This window comes from Vicugna pacos, unplaced genomic scaffold (assembly GCF_048564905.1).
Source record: "Vicugna pacos unplaced genomic scaffold, VicPac4 scaffold_19, whole genome shotgun sequence".
NCBI classification, from domain to species: domain Eukaryota; kingdom Metazoa; phylum Chordata; class Mammalia; order Artiodactyla; family Camelidae; genus Vicugna; species Vicugna pacos.
The window spans coordinates 71,655,201-71,675,846 of record NW_027328740.1 but is presented as its reverse complement, the minus strand read 5'-3'; the positions used below and the strand labels follow the sequence as shown (position 1 = coordinate 71,675,846).

General features: G+C 40.6%; 1 protein-coding gene across 4 annotated transcripts in view; it reads left to right on the top strand.

Annotated features, from left to right (window-relative positions):
* LOC140693508 (uncharacterized) overlaps positions 1-20,646 on the top strand; it is a 234,737-nt gene that overhangs the window by 78,348 nt on the left and 135,743 nt on the right. The window contains exons 1-3 of one of the 4 annotated variants that reach the window (XR_012069268.1): positions 11,689-11,950; positions 12,228-12,348; positions 18,488-18,515. The exons of 1 other annotated variant lie outside the window; for it this stretch is intronic. The gene's annotated coding sequence lies outside the window, so the exon portion shown is untranslated. Of the gene's footprint in view, positions 1-11,688; positions 11,951-12,227; positions 12,453-12,634; positions 13,009-18,487; positions 18,516-20,646 lie in introns of those variants that run through there. 2 more of the 4 variants (XR_012069264.1, XR_012069267.1) reach the window with 2 other exon arrangements.

Here is a 20,646-nt window from a genome sequence, read left to right as displayed (position 1 = left end):
TATGTCTTTTGTTTATATTTAGGAGTATTAGCAATATCAGATTAAATACTGAATACCCCTCCATCCCCCCGAAGCAAAGTGCAGTATATGCTACATAAGCTTCTAGTTATCTGATTCTCGTTTCTCATCTTACAGTCAATTTTTGTGTTGCATGTTTCCCGGCAACCTGGAAGGTCTTTTTAGCCATAGGTGGCGCTGTTGCAACTTTTTACAGTCTTAATTTTTCTGTTTGTAAAATAAGGCTTAAACAATGTGATTTTATTTTGATTCCTTTGCTTAATGCTTCAGAATAGCACAACGTCCATTATGTCTTTCTACCTGGAAAATTTTTTCTGCTTATATCATAGTTTTATTCTTTTATCTCGCTGTGAACATTTCAGACTTGCTGTGCAAACAATGGCAAAATCGGGCTTTTCTTCTAGTGTTAGAAACCAGTGAGCCGGGATATTATAAAACAGCTAGAAGCTGCCTCTGGAGCACCATAAAGCTGAAAGGTGTGTTGAGTTCCCTGAGTATTGACCCCGCCGCTGTGTGTTAATTGGTGGGAGTTGATTTGGTACATATATGATGGGGTGTAGTTTCTTGACTTGGGTTTGCCTGCACGTGCTGACACTGAACCATGTGATCCTGAGTCAGCTCGTTCTGAGTTTTCCCCTCGTCTGTGAGAAGGGGACACTCATATCTGCTTTGTAGAATTGTGAGAATTAGTAATTATGTAACATGTTTACCACAGTGGGTATGTCAAGAGAGCTCATAAACTTTAGCTGCTGTTTTGTGTGCAGCCATCATTTTATAGTCTTTGGTAATTACAAAGAAACAAGAAAATAAGAAAAGCTGATTTTATGATGAAAGATATTTGAGGACGTTCCATAATTCCTACACCCATAATTTAGCATCAGCAGAGTCAGAACTGTTACACAGTCGCCCTGGACCAACGTTAAGCCACAGAAATTTTTGTTACTTCATATATGTTGGGGCCTAAGGGGAACCAATACTTATACACATGTTGTCTCCAGCAGCCAACTGAGAGATGACACAAAAGAGTAGGCAGGCGATAAATGTCTTCTTTGTTACTGATGAAGCCACGTTCTCCATGAACTTCAGGGCTGTGGATAAATGAGTGTCATGATACTGTGTCCCAGAAGTAGAGACTCACCCTGTCCCAGGTATCTCTGGGCCACAGCAAGCCTTCCCTTGAGAGAATGAGCCCCATCATGCACAGGGCTGTTCTGCAATGGAGCTGAGCATCCAGGGTGCTTCCCTAGGGTAGTCAACACTGGAGGGAAAGGAAGGGTTTCACATGCCCTGCTTGTCTCCCCGGAATCACAACTCAATCTGTTAATGTGAGGAGGGCTAGCTGTGGGCCAGGGGTCAGGGCTGTGAAGGGAGTAGCACTCTGCATGGCCCAGAGGAGTGGGGAGGAGGTATCCCTTCCATCAGTTTAAACAGGTGGTGGGATGGAACAGAAGGGTTCATCCCATGAGTTTATAAAAGGAGAAATAAGAATTTCCTTTGGGTATTAGTCTAGCCAGGAAACACAGAAGATGATTAGGAAGGAGACTTGTAAACCACTGTAATATTAATTTGACATTTGTTGAGCACCCAAAATGTGCTACATTCTTTTCTGAGCGTTTTACAGAAATGAATCCTTCAATCTTCTCAACAAGCGAGTAAGGAAGGTTTGATTGTTATCCCAGTTTCACAGTGTGGAAATTGAGGCACACAGAGGGTAAGTTGACCAAGGTCACAGAACTAGTAAGTGGCAGAGCAAGTATTTTAACCCTGGCTGTATGGTATTGTGGCTCCCAGAATGGGCTTTGGGTGTTTAGATGTATCTGCATCCCTCGATTTCTGTACGTCTGTGCATCAATTAGCCCAGAAAGGACAGGGAAAGGAGAGTTACACAGGTGCTCACAGTCGTGTCTCGGCAACTGTCCACGAAGAGTGCACCGTGATTAGAATTAATTGTTTTCCAGGCAGCAGATCTGTTGGTATAACAGAAATTTAGTCCATTGAATTCATCTAGAAATCCTTCCTGCTCTGCTTCTGTCCACACTTGCCATGTGACTGCCTGCCCGTGTTTGGGCCGTGGAGGAGAACATATACTCATGGTTGAACTCTGATATTGCAGTCTGGTTCATAGTTTCACATCTTCTGTTACATTAATAAGTTAAATTTCTGGTTTTCTTGCATCAGTGTCTCATGAGTTTGGTTAATGTGAAACCAGTCCATGGGAGCCCAGGGGTTATGATGGTATAAATTTTTAGCACGTTGTGGCACTTCTAGCCATGCAGACATGACTGGGGGATGTACGCCTTTCTCACTGATTTCTCCCAACAGCAGGGTCCTCTCACGGATGTGAGGCTGGGAGCTCTCTGAGTAGCTCAGTCAGAGGCCAAGTCCACCAATCCGAAAATGATGAAGTACCTGGAAGTGGGTTTAATAAAAGTAAAGGGCTTCCAGGTAGTCCGATGGGCTGTTCAAGAAATTTGGTGAAAAGCTGTCCACTGTCTGTGGTTTAGCTGCTGCTTTGCTATTGAAAAGTCTGGAGTAGATGAAGGGATTTTAAAAAGCAGAAAGGAGTGATTTCAGGTGGTACATCCACACCGGTGAGAAGTGATGGATGACCGCCTGTGTGAGGCACAGACAGAGTCTTACAAACTTCATAAACCAGCTTCAAATGCTCTGCCATCTGAGTGCGCTTCATATGGGGTCCAGTTCATCACTGGTCACGCTGTGAGGGCAAGTAACTGACGATGGCAGAAAGGACACGGAGGCATCAAAAAGGTCTCACTCATGTTCCCTGTTTAAAGAATGTGGCACAGTGTATTATATTTGAGCTGGTTTTTCACTGAACAGTTTTTAGTGTTTTCTGGGACTCCCCAGTGCCCCAAGGTTCCATGCAGCTGGGTGTCCCCTCATTGCAGCTCCGTCAGCGCTTGCCCTGGGCTGATGTGGTGTCACGGGAAGCAGGACGGTCAGCGTCCCCGGCTCCTCTGAGCTCCGTCTCCTCATCTGCAGAGCCTGGTTTCCCATCCGTGTCTACTTAGTAGGGTTGCTGAGAATCACACGTGATGGTTATCAGGTGTGATTTCTGGTTGTCTCTGCGATTGGCAAATAGCCAATAATTGATAGAAACTCTTGTTTTTTTTATTGTAATTGTGTCTCCTAGATTGCAGTGGTTTTTAGTCTGCATTTTTTTATAACTTTACTCATTTTTAAATATGCCCTTATTTTATTTATTTTTTTTTTGAGGTACTGGGGACTGAAGCCAGGACATTGTGCATGCTATGCAGGTGCTCTACAACTGAGTAATACCCACCCTCCTTTTCTGCACTTAAAAATAAATATTGCAATACACAAAATAGCTCTTAAACTCCATCATGGGACCTGGTCTCTGTATAGGCAAATGAACACGTATACTATTTCAATAAGAATAAATGCTGTTGAGACATAAGTTTCTGAATCTGTTAATGTGCTTAAAAACGATCATAGCTAGTGATAAACACGAGACTTAGATCAAGGACTTTTTAGGGTATGTTTTGCCATCATGGGAAATTACATTCTACCGAGAAGGCTAATTGGGTCTCTTTGATATTTGGATGGTTTAGCAGGTGATCAAGGCTTTCCAAAGCTGACAGTTTTGTATTTTAAACTAACTACAAAGTTATCTTCTAGAAGATGGAAATCCTAAGCTTGTGAATTTCCCAGTAATCCAGGGGGTATGTGTCTGTGTCTGTGTCTGTGTGAACGTTTGTGTGTGTGATTTCAGGAATGTAGAAATAAGTTCCATATAGACTTCTGATATCTTTCTCTTCCAGTTCAAGGTTTAAGCATATACTTACACAAATAAATTGATTTTCTTTTGTCATTTGGCATATTGGCGGGAATAAGAGGTTCTCATACTTGTTTCAGAAGGGTTGGGAAGCATGAGCTTAGAAAACGGGAGGAGAAAGAGGCAGGGAGACACTTCACACTTTGTGCAGTATATGAGAAACGGTAGCTTTTCTTTTCTCTTTTCTTCTAAAGCAAACTGGCTCTGAATTGTAACACACTATTACTCAGAATTGCTTTTCTAATCAGATACAAGTGCCTCAGATTTTTCAAGGCAACATGAATGATGAAATGTGTTTTAGCATTTATCTTTAAAAGTAGTTTTATTTCTCAAGTAAAAGACTATAGCCTGTTTCTTCCAGCGTCTCAAGAAATTCTCATTGATCTATGTACATGTTCTATGTGCTTATTTTCTTTTCTTTTTTTTTAAGTGCTTGTTTCATTGTGGTGTGAATCAATGTTTAAAATTTCTGGATTTTGATCTTTAGAAAATGCTGATATATCAGAACTGTTAAAAACCTGATTGTTCTTTGGTCCTTGTTTGGTGGGGCACCCTATTGATTACTCTTGTCTGTTAAAGAGAGAAATTCTTCCTCTAGCCTGCAGATCATTAAGTGTATGGTTTGCAGCATGCCTTTAAATTTCATTGAATGCATTGAACATGATTGTCCAGTGAATTTTGAGTTGACTCATAGTAATGACTTTGCTTTGATTCTGTGGCTTTTGCTCCTCTCCACAAGAGCTTGAATTCTCTGTTGCATTTTGTATACGTGTTCTTCACAGTGGAAGAAATTTTGCATTTTTTACAGAGGTGGTTTTTCCTAACACCTCTGAATGCCTTCTGTAATTGATACAACAAAAATCTGTTATTTCAATGCTTAATTATTTCATAAACTAGTTTTTGGCTTAATCAGAAACAATGACAGAGTGATAATAAAAAATAGGAAAACTTTCCTTCCTTTGAAGAATAGAAATCAGGTGGTCAGGCTCACCCATGCTTTGGGCCTGACACACTTAATCTCATGTCATTGTGTATCATGATTCGGAGATGGAGTTGCTTCAGGTTTATTGATTTTTGTTTTAACATTTGTGTTGAATTCTTTCTCCAGGCTTATGTATCCTGTTGGGTTTGTTGAAACTGTAGAAGGGAAACAAAAGCTTTTTTTGGTTTCCGGAGGCCTGAGTTGCTGATGATAAGGGTTGAGGGTGGGCTGAGGAACAGAGTGACACTCCCTCTGCTCCCAGCTGAAATTGATGAACAATGAAATCAATTAAGTGTATCGGTATTTGACCAATAGAAGTTAGCGAGCCCAAACTGGCTAGTTATGCCCAAAGAAAGTACTGAATTCACCTGCAGAATTAGGTGCTTTACCAAGAAGAAGCAGCTTAGAGCAATCAGAAAAATCAGTCCTATGATGAGATATAAAGTAAATATAATATCTTTTATTTCTGAAACTTTTCTACGTTAAGTTGTGTAGAGCTAAAATTAAGTTTCAAGCACCAGGAGTTAACAGTGTGGGTGGTTCTGTATGATCATTATTCAGGAATGTGCCTAGACTCTGCTAGAGTGGCTGAAGCTGGCAGGAAAAGACCCAGAGCCAGGATTTGTCACCTTAGGGTGTCCTCCATAATGGTTCCATGTGGGAGCCCATGATTGGGTTAACAAATTGTAACAGATCCCAGCCGCCTGTCAAATTTAAGAAGAAAACGTATGCTTAGTAACTGCTTTGCAAGCAAGTGCCTGTGCATCCTCACTCCTGTCTCCTTGCCTTAAAAAGCAGAGATAATGCTTTGCTTGCGTAGATGATGTTTTAGATAGCACTCTGCTCATCGCAAAGCAATGACCCAGGCCCACAGCTATAAAGGCTGGGCTTGTGTGCAGTTAGATACTCTATTATCCCCCAAGCAAGGACCTAGCTGGTCTGGTGGTCTGCTTTGTAATTCACATGTCTAAAGGATGTATCTTATTCCCCTCACCCCATGACTTACCTAAAGATACACTAAGCCTTTGTACTCATGGTGGATTCTACAATCTCTGTCTCATCCTTCTTTCCCCAAGTTCCTGCTTACTATCACACAACTGTTAATGACGTTTTCCTTTGATTATACACAATAAATATGGGATCATTTGAGAGGCTCGTGGAGTTGGGTCCCTACGCCCTCTCTCTTTCGTGACTTTTTCCACAGAGTCTTGAGTATTCATTCCCTGTACGTAAGACTTCTGCCAGCCAGAACCCACAGTTCCAGGTGAGAAGGATGCAGGCTTTATCTCTCCTACCCGAGGGAGAGAGAGTAGAAAATTGAGATCTGCTCTTCCGTGGTCCCTTCCTGCCCCAGGTCTGCTCCAGTTCACCTGCAGCCTTCTGGCCTCTGCTCACACTGCCTCTGTCCCAGGACTGACAGCAGCCTTTTCTTCCCTGGTAAACATTTCCTGTGCCTTTTAGAAGTTGGTCTCTTCTCTGCAATACAACCCTGGCAGATGTGATGGTGGTAAACGTGCTGGAGGGCAGTCACTTGGGGACTGCCAGGAGCCATGCTGATTCTCCTGAGTCTCTCATTCGGGGTTACAGAACTGTCGAGCAGCAGAGGAAGCCCTTTAACGTGAGGCCAGCTCAGCATTGCATCACTTTCATTTTATTTTTGAATTTTCAGTGGAGAAATTATTTGTAGCAAACTGTTCCAGATTTTTGGCTGCCTGCTTTCCTCACCACCATTTCCTTGTTGGCTCTGGTGCTTGTTGTAAGAACCAGGTTTCTTCTCTGGTTATTTCTAGCAGCTGGGCTTGCCGAATCCTTGATCTGCATTTGAAGCAGAATGCTTCTTCGTGATGTCAAGCTGATTTTCCTATTTCTGAATATTTCGTGTACACTCAGCAACTCTTTCAAGTGAAATGCTCTTGTCCAATTCTGTTAACCCATATTTGCCGATCTCCTGCTTTCATGCTGAGGGCAGTTTCTTCTTCCTGTAATAAAAGTTAGCAATTTGCATTTACTATTTGAAGGTTCTGGCCCTAGGTGCTTTTGTCCTTAACAGTTTTAATACAATTCACCCATTAAAATGTGCAGCGGTTTTTACTCAAAGCCCAGAATTGTGCATCGCAGTCAATCTTAGAATATTTTCATCCCCCAACAGGAAGCCCTGTATGCACAAGCAGTCATTCCCATCTTCCTCATCCTCCCCCAGCCCCAGGCAGCCATTGTTCTCTCTCTATGGATTTGCCTGTGCTGGACATTTCATGTAAAACAAGTTATTTCATGTAAATGGAACTGTCTATTGTGACTGACTTCTTTCACACTGAGTAACTTTTTCAATGTATTTCCAGGTTGTGGCCTGGGTCAGTACTCTATGCTTTGCTATTGCTGAATTATATTCTACTGTATATCTGGGCCCTACTGTTTACCCATTCATCAGGTGATAGTCGTTTGTGTTGTGTCTGCTTTTTGTTTGTGAAGAGTAATGGCGCCGTGAATACTCCTGTAGGAATTTTTATGTGGACATTTGTTTTCAGTTCTCTTACTTGTGTGACCAGAGAGCAGAAATGCTGGGTCATTCATAAACCAAATGTTCAACTCTCTGAGGACCTGCCAGGCTGTTTTCTAAAGTGGCCACCCTGTGTTACATCCTCAAAAGCAAGGGCTGCGCGCTCCGCTTCCTCTGTGTCTTCATTAGTGCTTGTTACACATTTTTTTTTATTATAACCTATTGTAGTAAGTGTGAAGCGGTTTCTCCTAGTGGTTTTGACTTGATTTCTTTTACAGCTAATGATATTGAACATCGTTTGATTGTGCTTATTGGCCATTTGTATATTTTCTTTGAAAAATACATTTTCAGATACTTTATACACATTTTAATTGAGTTCTCTTTTTCTTGTTGAGTTGTAGGAGTTTTTTCTTTTATTTGAAGATACAAATACTTAATCAGATAAATAATTTGAAAAAATTTTCTCCTCTCAGATGTTTTTTCACCTTCTGGATGGTGTCCTTTGAAGCAAATTTTTAACATTTGATGAACTCCAATTTATCACTGTTTTCTTTGTTCCTTGAGCTTTTGGGGTAATATTTAAAATCTGAGGTATTTTATTTAAACTTTTATATAAAAAATAACTTAATTCTTAAGACTGTTCTAGGAGATGGGTGCTGTGGCTGTCCCCAGTCTATGGATAGGAGACTGAGGTGCAGAAAATTTCACTGAAATATCAGTGTCACAGCTACCCAGTGCTGTGGGATTTCAGACCCTCATGTTTGTCCCCAGCATTTGTGATCTTCACCACCATGCTCCACTACTGCCTGGAATCATTAATGAAAAAGTTTTCCTTTTTTGATTTCTTGATTGTTTGTTTTCTCATTGGGGAACTCACCTCTTCATTTTCCTTGCAGAGATCTGTGTAGGTTTATTTTAGATCTCATGTACTTATTTATTACACAGGCTCCAGCGATGATTGTGCCTAGTTGATCTAATCAATTCATACTCAAGTCTTTCCTGCTCATGACACTAAAAAGAGAGTCATGATTTACATAATGCTCAAAGAAGAATGTACTTGAGTGATTTTATTTTTCTAACCAATCAAACAAATCAAATAAAAACCCGGTGTTGGAACAGATTATAAGCCCTGCAGAATAGGGTCACTGTCTTCCTTGTGTTTCATTTGATTTGTCACAGTGTCTGGATAGTGCCTTGCTGTCCAGCAGTTTTGTGAGTATACGGTGCTCGTGAATCATTGTAAGGAAAGAATTTTGACAACAGACTGTGTTGTTCATTTCACAAGGGAAAAGATCATATAGAAATACTGCTCAGATTTATTTTAAAATTAAGCTTGGTGTCTTGAGAAGGGTTCAAGAAACCATACAAAAATCTTTTTCACTAATTTTAAATCTATCTTAGACACATTATGCATACATGGCAGAGTAACTTATCAACTAGTTTTGACAAGAGGAGTGTACTATTGATTATCTATTTTAGTTGAAATATTCTACCTGGGATAAAGTAATCAGTGCCCATAAATGAACAAATATGTTTGTATTTCTATGCAACATGGGGGCAGACTTCATATGTTTTTATATAATATATATGACTGTGTGTTTTAATCTGTCTGTCAGTGTTTTTATAGTTTTTCATCAATGTTGTAACTTTAGAATTCTTCTATGGAAATCACCCCCAATTCTAGTGCAGTTTGTACTGTGTATCCTGTCTTATGCATGGGATTCCACTGTCCCCTCACTGAGGAATTTCCTCTCCTATTGAGTTAGTAGCAGAGTTAAAGGAACTGTGATTTCTAGGCCTTTGCTCTCCATGTGTTTGCAGTTGGCTGTCAATCAAGATTTTCTCTTTCGTGAGTTTTCATTGTTCAATTAGAATTTTGGAAATAACAATTAATATGTTGCAACACTCTCCCTAGAAACTTGATGTGTTTGTGCTTTTCCGTTTCCAATTTACAAAAAATGTAAATGCACTCTTGTTTTTAAATAGTCCTTTTTCACTAGATATTTGTTTACTTCTTTATAGTCAAAATATTTTTTTCCCAATGAATGAATAGGTTTGCATGTTTTAAAAGATACCTTACTTTTTAAATTTCTTATTCTAACAGGTATATTCGTTGTACAGAATTTAGAAAATAAGGATAAACACAATTATAACTTAAAAATGGCCTCTAATCTCACCTGGAGATACAGTTGTAAGGTTTGAAATTGAGAATTACAAGTCCTCTCAAACTGTTCTTCTATTTCAAGTACGGTTTGGTTACTGAGATCCTCGAATTCCCATATGAATTGTAGCAGCAGATAGTCAGTTTCTGCAGAGGAACCCACTGGGATTGTGATCGAGTCCACGTTGAATATATGGATCGCTCTGGGGAGCACTGCCATCCCAAGAATGCTGTCATTTGATTCAGGAATGTGCGTGGTGTGTCTGTCCAGGTATTTAGGTATTCTTTAATTTTTTTCAGCATTGCATAGAGTTTACATTGGATTATTTTACTATATATTTTGCCTTTATACTGAGGACAAGTGTGCAAGGTACCGGGATCAGAAGTGTATTGGAGCTCCGCAGCTTGCTGCCACCATGGACGCTGTGCTCTTGCTTCGCCCACTGTACAATGTTGCACAAAATAGGACCTAAGTAACTCTCTCTTGAAAGAATGATTATATGATTGCTGGATGATGCTTGAGGGTCCTTGTGATGATGTCTTTTTCCCAGAATTTCCCATCTTCTTTACTATGCCCTTTCCCTTCCTTTCCTCCAGCCTGTGTTTCAGCCTGCCTGTGGCATTGATTTTCCTTGTCTGTGGACTCTTCCTTTCACTAGTTCGTGATAATGTTACATGTGAGATGTGGAAACTTGCTAGATGTCAAGAAAGAGGAAATCCATTGCATTCTAGTTTTTTTAGAGTGTGCTATTGTATTATCGATTGAAATGAAATCAGGCTGACCCATTGAGCCATCCCCTGAGCTCTTTTTGCCTTCCTACAGGTGATACTGCTCTCGTTGCTGCATGTGCCCTTCCCCCAGACTTGGTTTTGGGGTTGAGTAAGTCACCGTCACTGGAGCCCTCTCTTTAAATGATGAAGAGAACATTTGCTCTTTCTCCCTGTTTGGGGACTTGGATGAGATGAGGCAACAGATAAAGAATGGAGCCCCACCTCATTCTGACCCCCGCTCTTTCCGTTCCTTTCTCCAGGGGAAGAGTACAATTCAAAAATATAAAGATTGTGAACTAATGAGATAGACAAGACAACCGATCATTTATTAAATACCCTTTCATGCCAGAAACAAATGTATTATACACACAAAAAGCACATAAAATACGGTAGTACTGTGGTTACAAACGTGGGTCCGAGTTCGAGTCCTGGTCTGGAGTGACAAGTCCTGTGAGATGGAGAATTGGTAGGTCGGCTTAGCCTCTCTTGGACTTGTCTTCTGTCCTGCAGAGATGGGGCTCGCTAGGCGTCCCTCCCCCGTAGAGGTGCTGAGGGGTGTAAAAGACACGTGTAGGCAGACCGAGCACAGCTGCTCTTTCCTCGTAAGTGCAGGATAGCATCGCTTTTGCGGTGATGGCTTTATGACTGCACCGTGTAGACTCTCAGTGCTCCAAAGGGATGCCTTGCAGATTGGAGATGGGATTCTCACTTCTGTATATACCCAAGGATTGTGTTATTGGGCCTTGCTAATTTGACTCTATTCTTTAGAAAGTACATAATGTAGATATATTTTTCAAACATGCATGATTTTTTCTTTTATTATTTATAGTTCTACCCTCTCATCTCTTGGTGTGACTTTTCATGGAATCCAGGAAACAGTCCTAAGCAACCTGCCTCTTCACACTTCTCCGTGGTGGTTTCCTTCCCTGACTAGAAGAGGGTTTTGCATAGGTAATTTTGATTGCTCCCCTTCTCTTGGAGACTCTCTGTTTTTCTGCCCATCTCTCACCTGTCCATCTGTCCATTTCTCTACCCACTCATTCTTCTGACTTGTTTCAATAAGCATTTCAGGCAGCTTACAGAAGAACAGGTACCAAATAAACAGGTGAGAAAATGGGGCCAAGTTCATACAGTGAGGCTAGGAGTTGAGCCTGTGTGAGAGTTGCCAGCGTGAGACACACGCCTCTGCCTTGTGACTTATAAGATAGACAACATCAATGTGCCTGAAGCTCCCAGCAGACACAGGGAAACAGGGTTTGTGGGAGATGCTCATTGGCTGTGAAATAAATAAGTGGCTTAGTAGAAGCCCAGCCTTTCCAAGTACTAAGGCTTAGGAGAATATTTTAGTGTCTTCCAAAATCAGATTATTGCATCTTTTCTTTTTCAGAGTTTTATGTATAGTTGGTTTACATTCTATACCTGGAAATTTCTCCAAAACTTCTGCCCACGTGAGTCCCATGACTCGGGAATGGGGTGGTTCTGCTCATTGACGGGTGTTGGCCAGAAACGGAAAATGACAGCCTCAAAGGAGCCTGGGATTTATCAGTTATGTTTTGTCAGTGCTGTAGATTTCAGAAAATGCTTTCACCTTTTCTTTCCATCTGAGGCAGCAGCGCGCTCTCTTACCAGCATCAGGAGCTCAGGGCCACGGGATGGTGGGGGCTGACTGCACTGCCGTCAAGACAGCTGAGCTAGTCACTGCAGGTGTGGTTCTTTTACATACTGCAGTTCATGCTCTTTACTAGAATGTTTCAACAGGGAGTTAATTAACTGAGTTAATTAACATTTTATAAATATGATGCTTTGTTGAAAAGACAGTCATAGGCAGAATATAAGTTGTGATCACTTTAAAAATGGTTTCATTACTGAAATTTCAGTAGGAAAGATCCAGTTTATCTTATTTCCGCCTCTCTTTAAAAGTAACAAAGAAACAAGACAGAAAAAGCAGAGGATGATTTCTGTTCTTCCTCTCGGCTTGCAGGTGCCCTCACCTCCAGTGGCATCCATCCAGACACCAGCACTGACACTGGCCGTGCTCAGAACTGCCTCAGCCCTGAAGACACATCTGACAAATGGAAGGGGGCCGCGCCCTGTTACAGCAGGTGCTCTCACTTTGTGGGTCCTTATGTAACTGCGCGGTGTTATTCAGGATCGCCCTTTCTACACTTTGTGACGCTGCTGCGGTGTCTCCTAGTTATTTGTTTCTGTAAGTACTCGTGTAATTTTCCAATGTGTGGTACTAGACATCTAAAAATGCATTTTTCAGATGAAAAATAGTGTGTATTTAATATAAATGTATGAAAAAAGGGTCAAATGGATCTATCCTGGTGCCAGTACTCAGAGATAATAATTAACACATTAACATCTATTTTCTGTTCTTTTCATCAGTGTGTATTACCTCTGTCATAAAAACCAGCGAGCAATGTGTGCCTGTATACTGTGTGGAGACCTCCATTTTCCATTCGGCTTATTACACATTTTTCTACAATATTCTATCTCCCCTGGCATGATTTTTAATGACTAGTATAGCATTCTGTCTTGTGGAGTCCTCGTCCATTTTACTTTGGACTTAAATAAACTTTTAAATTCCAAGTATACTTAACTGAAATTCTGAAAAGAGATCTGTTGTGGTACCGAAAGTCCCCTACATCCCTTCCCCTTTTTTCCTGAGAGTAAAAACTGCTGACAATGTGGAGTATATATTTCATGACCTTTATGCCTATGTCATATAAATAAACTCATACATACACGTATATGAGAAATCTATGTCTATGTGTGTGTATATATGCTTTATTGAAAAATAAGGCCATACTATATGTTTTCTGCAGCTCGGTTTATTCACTCAGGTATATATCACAGACGTCCTCTCTCTCCAGACTCACCCGGTCCTTTCAGATAGAGTAGAGGGTTTTCCTGATATGCAGGTTTGGTCTCTTGTGTAAGGACACCTTTCGTGGGAGCGTACTGTGGACAAGGCCTTGGACCACGCCGAAACACCGGAACTTTAGTGCCCACAGCTCACCGTGATTTACCGCATCATTGTCTTGATGGTGGACACTTAAGTTTTCTCCATTTTCCACTGTCAGAAAGGGTGTTTGACTGGCATACTTCTTATACAAACATTCCTGTGTTCTTGTATGAGTATTATTTTCGTTAAGGTTTCTGGAAATTTAGTCCTTGGATGTGACAACTACATAAATCACAGGCTCCTTTCAAGTGAATCAAGAAATTCCTTCTCCTGTGGGGCATGAAAAGATGTAGAATAACTTATGTAACCAATTCTCTATCGCTGGATATGATTTCACTTCAGCTTTTCTTCTCACCATTGTAAACAGTGCTGTGTAAATGCTCTGATAAGTACATCTTTTTGAACTGAATTTTTCTAAATGAAACGATTCCAAAATGTGGAGTTCAGCCTGTGTGTACACACGTTTTTCAGAGTTTACATATCCATTGACATGTCATCCTCCAAAAGATCGCTCACAGTTTGTTCTCTCAAAGATGGACACTAGCTAGAATATCTTTTAAAAATATGTGCCAATATGATGAGCAAAAGTACTTTTTCATTGTTTTAATTTGCACTTGATGACCAGTGAGGTATTGAGCATTTTTCACTCATTAGCCATCTGACTTTTAAAAAGTGAATGATCTCTTTTGTCCTTTGCACACATTTAAGTGAGGCAGCTTCTTGTTGCTTTGTGACAGCTCTATGTATATTATGAACATTAACCCCTTGTCTTCATCAACATGTATCAGAGAGCTTTTCCTTGTCATATTTTGCCTTTCATTTTGTTCAGTAGGTTCATTTTTGTTGTGGCCCAAAATAATCTTAAGATTGTAAATGTCTTCTTTTTGGGTTTTATTCCTGATATTATTCTTAGAAATACTTTCTTATAATGGTATAAATTTCTTCTGTAGGTTTTTTTAATCTCTAAGATGGAGATGATGATGGTACTTGTTATAGTGAAGAGAAGTTGAATTAATATGAGCAAAGAATTATATTCGCTGTTATTAGTACTTTCTAATATTCACATCACATTCTGTAATTTTTCTTGCGGTCATTATGACTGGAATAGAATTTGTTTTTTCCAGGGGATTCTCTGATTGTCCCAAGACAATTATTGAATTCCTACTTTGCTTTTTAACTTGAAATCCCACCTGTAAAGAATACTTATGTACACTAGAGTCTCTTTTTGAGCTCATGGTTTATTTTTATCAATCTTACTTTCTTACACTAGCACTATATCTTACATATTGTAAACATTTATTTAATATCTGACAGTGCGATTTTTTGATTCTCTTTTCGATCCCAAATTTTCTTGGTTAGTATTATGACTTTATTATTCCTGAAGAATTCTAATATAATTTTTCAAGTTAAAAAAAAAAAGAAGTGCTCTCGTGGGATTTTTTAGTACTTTTGAATTATCTTTAGGAGAACGTACATTTTTACAAAACTGCTTTCCTGCATACAAAATGTTGATGTCTCTACTTTCACACCTCTTACTTTACCCCACAGTACAGTCCTGTACTTCCTCCATGTACAACATGGGCATTGTTTTTGAGTTTATTCCAGATTATTGTTGATGTTTTTGTTAATTATTTAAGTCAGAATTTTTTGCTATTGTATATTTTAACTGTTAAAACTGACACCTAGGAAGGCAGATTCGGTTTGTAAATACTCACTTTGTAACTTCTCATTTAAAATTGTAAGTATTAAGTACTTGTTACAGAATCCTTTCTTTTCTGTTTTTAAAAATTTGTTTCCAAGATTCTCAAAATGGTCATAGCAAAGTAGTATAGGTGGGGACAGAGATGGAGAGAGGTAGTGTGGCTCATGTACAAACTGTGAGCACTTTCATGGCTGTGTTTACGCTGGAAAAGCCGCTGAAGAGTCCAGGATAAAACAGGGGTGGCTTTGTATGCAGTTGAAAGCCAGCTTTCTTGCCTGGTGAAGCCTGGTGGGCGTGACAGGTAGATGATCAAGGTCGAATGGAGGTTATTGGCTGCACAGAGCGCTGTGTCTGAGAACTGGAGAATATCGCCATGGGAAATGCTTGGTGCCAGGAACAAAGCAGAGGAGCTGGGGACCCTGTGTGTTAAGGAATTTCCAGCCCTCGGAGTGGGAAGATCAGACTCTGCATTCAGATCTGAGTTTGAATTCATCCTCTTTAGTTTACTTGTCCTCTGACTTTGGTCAAGCTATATACCCTATTTCACTTCCTGTTTTCTTATCTCTCAAAATAGGAGAATTACAGCCTGCTGCCAGATTGTTTGATCAGGTTAAATAATTAGTGTCTATAAGATGCCACGTACAGTCACAAGCTCAGTGAGAAATGGGCTGTCACCTGTTCTTCTGCAACTCAGTGCTTGACAAGACATGTGGGAAAGCCAGTCCCTAATTTGTGTGTGATGCAAGTAGGAACAAAATTAATGTCTTGCCTTTCCCTAGCAGTATACTTACAGCTTTGCTTCATTTACTTCTTTCCTCCTTTCCTTTCCCCTTTCCCATCCTCCACCAAAAGATCCTGAGACTCTCTCAGAATAGTAGATTCAAATTACTTTAAAGGTTGGCTCATCCTCATGAAATGATAGTAACATAAAAAAAATCTGTGCACATCCCACAATACATTGTATTTGATTTACACACACACGTGTGCACACATACACACACACAATCAGGCTACCTTCCACTTGCAGAGGGATAAGGACCACTTTTTCTGAGTTTTCACTCACTGAGCTTGAGAACAATGTCTCTTACACAGACTTTCACCAGGCTTCGTGCATGGTGTTTTTAATGGAATTTCGGCTTTGTGGCCATAGATATAGTCTCCTAATAGAAGAGAGAAAGTGGAGACATAGACATTCCGCTGAGATATTGGTGTCATCATATTTTAGTTGGAAAGGACTTAAGACAGCATAGAGTCGTAATATTATATGGGTGAGAATCCATGATGTTGTAACTTGGACAAGAACATGGACCTTCTGCCGTCTTGTCCACAAAGGTGAAGAGGCAACTGGGCAGGGGATGGTAGGGATCCTTCTTGCTTGAGTTCCATGTTCTTGCTAGTTTTCATTGCTCAGTTGCCTTTAGTTTATGTCCATGAGGCCTCTCATGGGAAGGTCACTCTGTCCTGATAGATTGAGTTTCTTATCAGCAAAAAGCTCTGGACCCACTCATATTTCCCAGAGTTTTCTGCTGACCTGCTGACACTTTATATAATTGAGACCTAAGAAACTACAGAATATAAAATCCTTATTGTTATTGTTTGCCCTCGAGTTCCATAGGAAGGGGTGCTGTCTCAGGCTGTCTAAAGCCAGATCTGAACAAAGATAGGGTGACAGGCTGTGCTGCTGGTCCTCCACAGTTGAAGGGGATTTCCAACTTAGCTTTATATTCAAGGCAGATGAGTTCAAATCTTGCCTTTACCAGTTATTATCTTTGTGAATTTGGGGAGAAACTGTACTTTTTTGTGTCCAAATTTGTTTATCTGTAAGTAAGTTCAGTATTTATTTTAAGGTTTCTGTTTTAGAATTGAATGAGCTAATACTCTCATTTATACCTAAACTAGTGATCTCATGGTTCTATGCTGGTGCCTTGGTAGTTGATTACTAAGGGACTCCGCAGTGAGATTGGGGGTGGGGGACCCTGGATAATAGAGCTTATATTCCAGGATATGCTTGTAAAAGACTGGATGTGCAGTGGATTTTTAGTAAATATCTACTCCTTTCCTAATCTGCATTGATTGTGTATATATCTTTATACTAATATATGAACAATTTTTATTGCAATTTAAATATCTTTGTAGTATTTACAATATCTAGTTATAAAAATACGTGAAATAAAAAGATTTGAATTTATTTTCTTTTCAATAAGCAAAACAAAATAAAATAGAAAAGAAAAAAGTTTTGAAGGAGTAGAAATAATTTTATTTCTGTGGAATCAATTCCTTGTAATAGGTTTTTTGTTCATGTTGTTAAAAAGCATATAAAATTGATAGGTGGTGAAATACTGGAAATGAGGAAACAGTGGAGACATACTACCTCTAAGGCAGTCAATTTGTTACCAAGTCCAAACTCGTTCTGCTTGCTGCATGACAGGCCGATTAATCGGGAGATGAGATGTTGGAGTAAGGAAAAGAGACTTTATTTGTAAAGCTGGCAGACCCAGAAAATGGCATATTGTTATCCAGTAGAACTCTCTTCCCCAGGGCAGAATTCAGTCTCCTTTTATACTAAAAAGCGGCAGGGATGTGGCTGGTTGTTGCAAACTTCTTGCTGTATGAATTGTTTGTCCTTGAAATCCTTTGTTCCTGCAGCTGTCCATGTGGGTCAAATTATGGTGCCCCTGTAAAACCTCCAAAAAAAAGAAAGGTTATTCACTATTTTACAACTTGCCATCTATACATAAGTGTAGAAGAGCAAATATCCTTAAAGATCAGAGCCCGGAGAATAGGCCCTCCTGGATATTTCAGGCTAAAGGCAACTTTCTTTTACAAAAGGTGCAGAGATAGCAAGTCTGAGCCTAGAAAACAAGGTACAGGATTAAAGCCAAATGAACACATCTAACATGGAGTGAAATTTGTTCTTTCTATTACAATTTCTTTTTCTCCCTCATAAATAATTTTAGTAAGAAACGTGAGCAATTTTTTTATTTTTGCTTCTTAATAAAGGACTACAACTACAATTTAGTGAGCAGGGATGCTGTGCTTGCCTTGGTGTCACAGCAAACTCTTGTTGGTGGTGCAACATGCCTGATGCCCCGTGAGTGTTGGTGAGGGTCCCCCTAACCAGGGGCTCTATTCAGGAACCACCATATGCGCGTTGACCTCTGGCACCTCTTTTTCAGCTGCAGGAAATTTTTTCAGATTCTATGATAGAAAAATCACTCCAGCTAGGGATAATCAGGTAGTAAAGGAAGAGGAAAAGGGCTTGAAGTAGAGTAGAAGAGAAAGACAGAAGCTCAGGGAGCCTGGGGGCTTGGCAGCGCTGCCTCGGGAGAGAGAGGAGCAGAGGTGTGGATGGGACCGGCTACAGAACCAGCTCCTGCAGCTTTCCCTGCACCCAAGCCACACAGCTTTTAATAGGGCCCAGGACTCTCTCCTGGCTGGATGTCACCCTGGGCAGAACCTTGAGAATCGAAGGTAAGGGGTGGGCAGCACTCACCTAGGGGGTCACTGAGGACTTTGGTCAAGTCCACATTGACTTTTCCAGTCAAGTGCCTTCACCTGTTCTTTATCTCAGGATCTGAGAAGCAGGAGCAAGGAACTCAGGGAGAGATCCAGGAAGATATCTGACTGTGTTAAGAGATGACAGTCACAGTGACACTGGGAGCGAAGACACTTGCAGCAAAGTAAAATAACTTCACAACTATTGCATCAGAGCTGCATGTGTGAGAGAGCCTAAGCCTGTCTCAGAGTGCAGGGGACAAGCGGAATGGAATGGTAAAATTAACACTGACAATTGAAATTTTGTTAAATAGCCTGCTACTTTTAATTTTATCACTTCAATGTATGCAGGTGTATTTCTATGAGCATTTATAGGTTCACACAACCCCACCAGCCCCTCTTGCCCCCATGGGGGATGGGATTTCTCAAGCACAGTGCCCCTCCTGCTTGCTTGGGCCACGCTGCGGGTCCTCACCTGGGGCCGGACTGCTACAGTACACTGAGTCCCCGAGGCACGGCCTGGGATACATGACAGGAACAACTGTGCTCTTGGCTGAGGGCCTCCATTTCCCCCTGCAGTGTAAGAATGCCGGTGACTCAGTTAGAAGCATGCATCCAAGCCGTCCTTCCGTGTCATCACCATCTAGAAGCGGTGCCTGAATCTTCTGAATTTCTGCAGAATGTGGTTTACAATCACCTTGAACAAGTGAGTGTGTGTCCTCTTTCAAGTGGAGGAGTTACTGCCATTTTCCTGGAACTTACTCACCACTAGTCCATCTGATTTTTCTGTGCTAGGATTCAGTATGGCCTGCTAATAACTCTGCAGTCAGATCTAGAAACCCTGATGAAGAGGATTATTTATTTTCTTTCTTTATATGATAGTATTTTACTTTCAAATTTCTGAGTTTTCAGTTCTTGGAGGAATTTTTTCGGGGGTTGGAGAAACAACTTTGCTCTTACCATCTTTGTGACCTGTTGCTATATGCGTCTCACCTGTCTTCTGTCACTTGTGAGGCGGTTCTATTTTTGACCCTGTCCGGGTTGTTCATATTTTAAAACATAAAATCTGTAAAAGTACAGTCCCTTTTACTCCGAAGACATTCCACAAATACTCCTTTAATCTGGGTATGGTTTTAAGAAGACACAATAATTAGAATATATACTTGCAGGTTGCCAGTGCAAAATTCCCAAATTAATAGTCGAGCTCAACATCTAAAATCTTTCTAATCTACCATGGATTTGTATGGATAAGTGAAGTAGTTTGCTAAGAACTCAATCCTCCCAAGCTGATGCTCTGCCAGATGGTGGAGCCGAGGGACGAGGGTGTGTCCTGCCCTTACTGAGCTGACAGTTTCATGGCAAGGACCTTCACCAGGTGAAGAAATTGAAGTTTCTTCTAAGAACAGTGGGTCTGAAATGAGTCCAAAAGCGTGGGAGAGACACAATCACATTTGTCTCAAGTAGGGGAGAGTGGCTGTGGGGCCACCTGGGAGACTCATGAGTCCAGGTGGGCAGTGTTGTTGGCTTCCAATTGAGCGGTGGGACGGTCAGTGGGTAAAAGCGAACAGATTGAAGGCATGTTTAGATGGTAAAGAGGAAAGGATCAATGCTGTCTGTGAAGGTAGGATGGAGTAAGGCCCAGGTTTCTGGGTGGATTAATGAGTTAAATAATGGTCCTGCTGTGTTCTGAGGAGGGAAAGCAGCAGAGGGAGTTCTGGGGGAAAACTGATGAGTTCAGCTGTGGGTAAAGTGAAAGGCTGTTAGATGTGTGGTCTGGGAGCTCTGGTGAGAGCCAGTAGTGAGTAGGGGGCGGGGAGAGAGACTTTCAAATCATTTTGTCTTGTGAAAATACATACAAGAATGAGTAATGACACAACCCCTGTATATTCTGGATTTAAAACCCAGTAACATTTTGCTATATTGACTGCAGGGGTTCTTAATTTTTTAATAGAAATAAAATAAATAGAAACAAAATAGTGGAGTTAATGAATATCTTAGAGTTGATGTGTGTCCTTGTATGTATTTTCATACCTCATCTGTTTATAAACATAATCTACAAAAAGTTAACTTGCTTAGCATTAGAGTTAAACAGAGGGACGTGACACACTCTGTTGGTGGTTCAAGGTGATTTCTTGGGCAAATTATGTAGCCTCTCTGTGCCTTAGTTGCATCTTCTGTGACTGCCCCCATGCCCCTCATCACAGCTGATTTCCTAGACTTGAAGTTGGGAGGGAG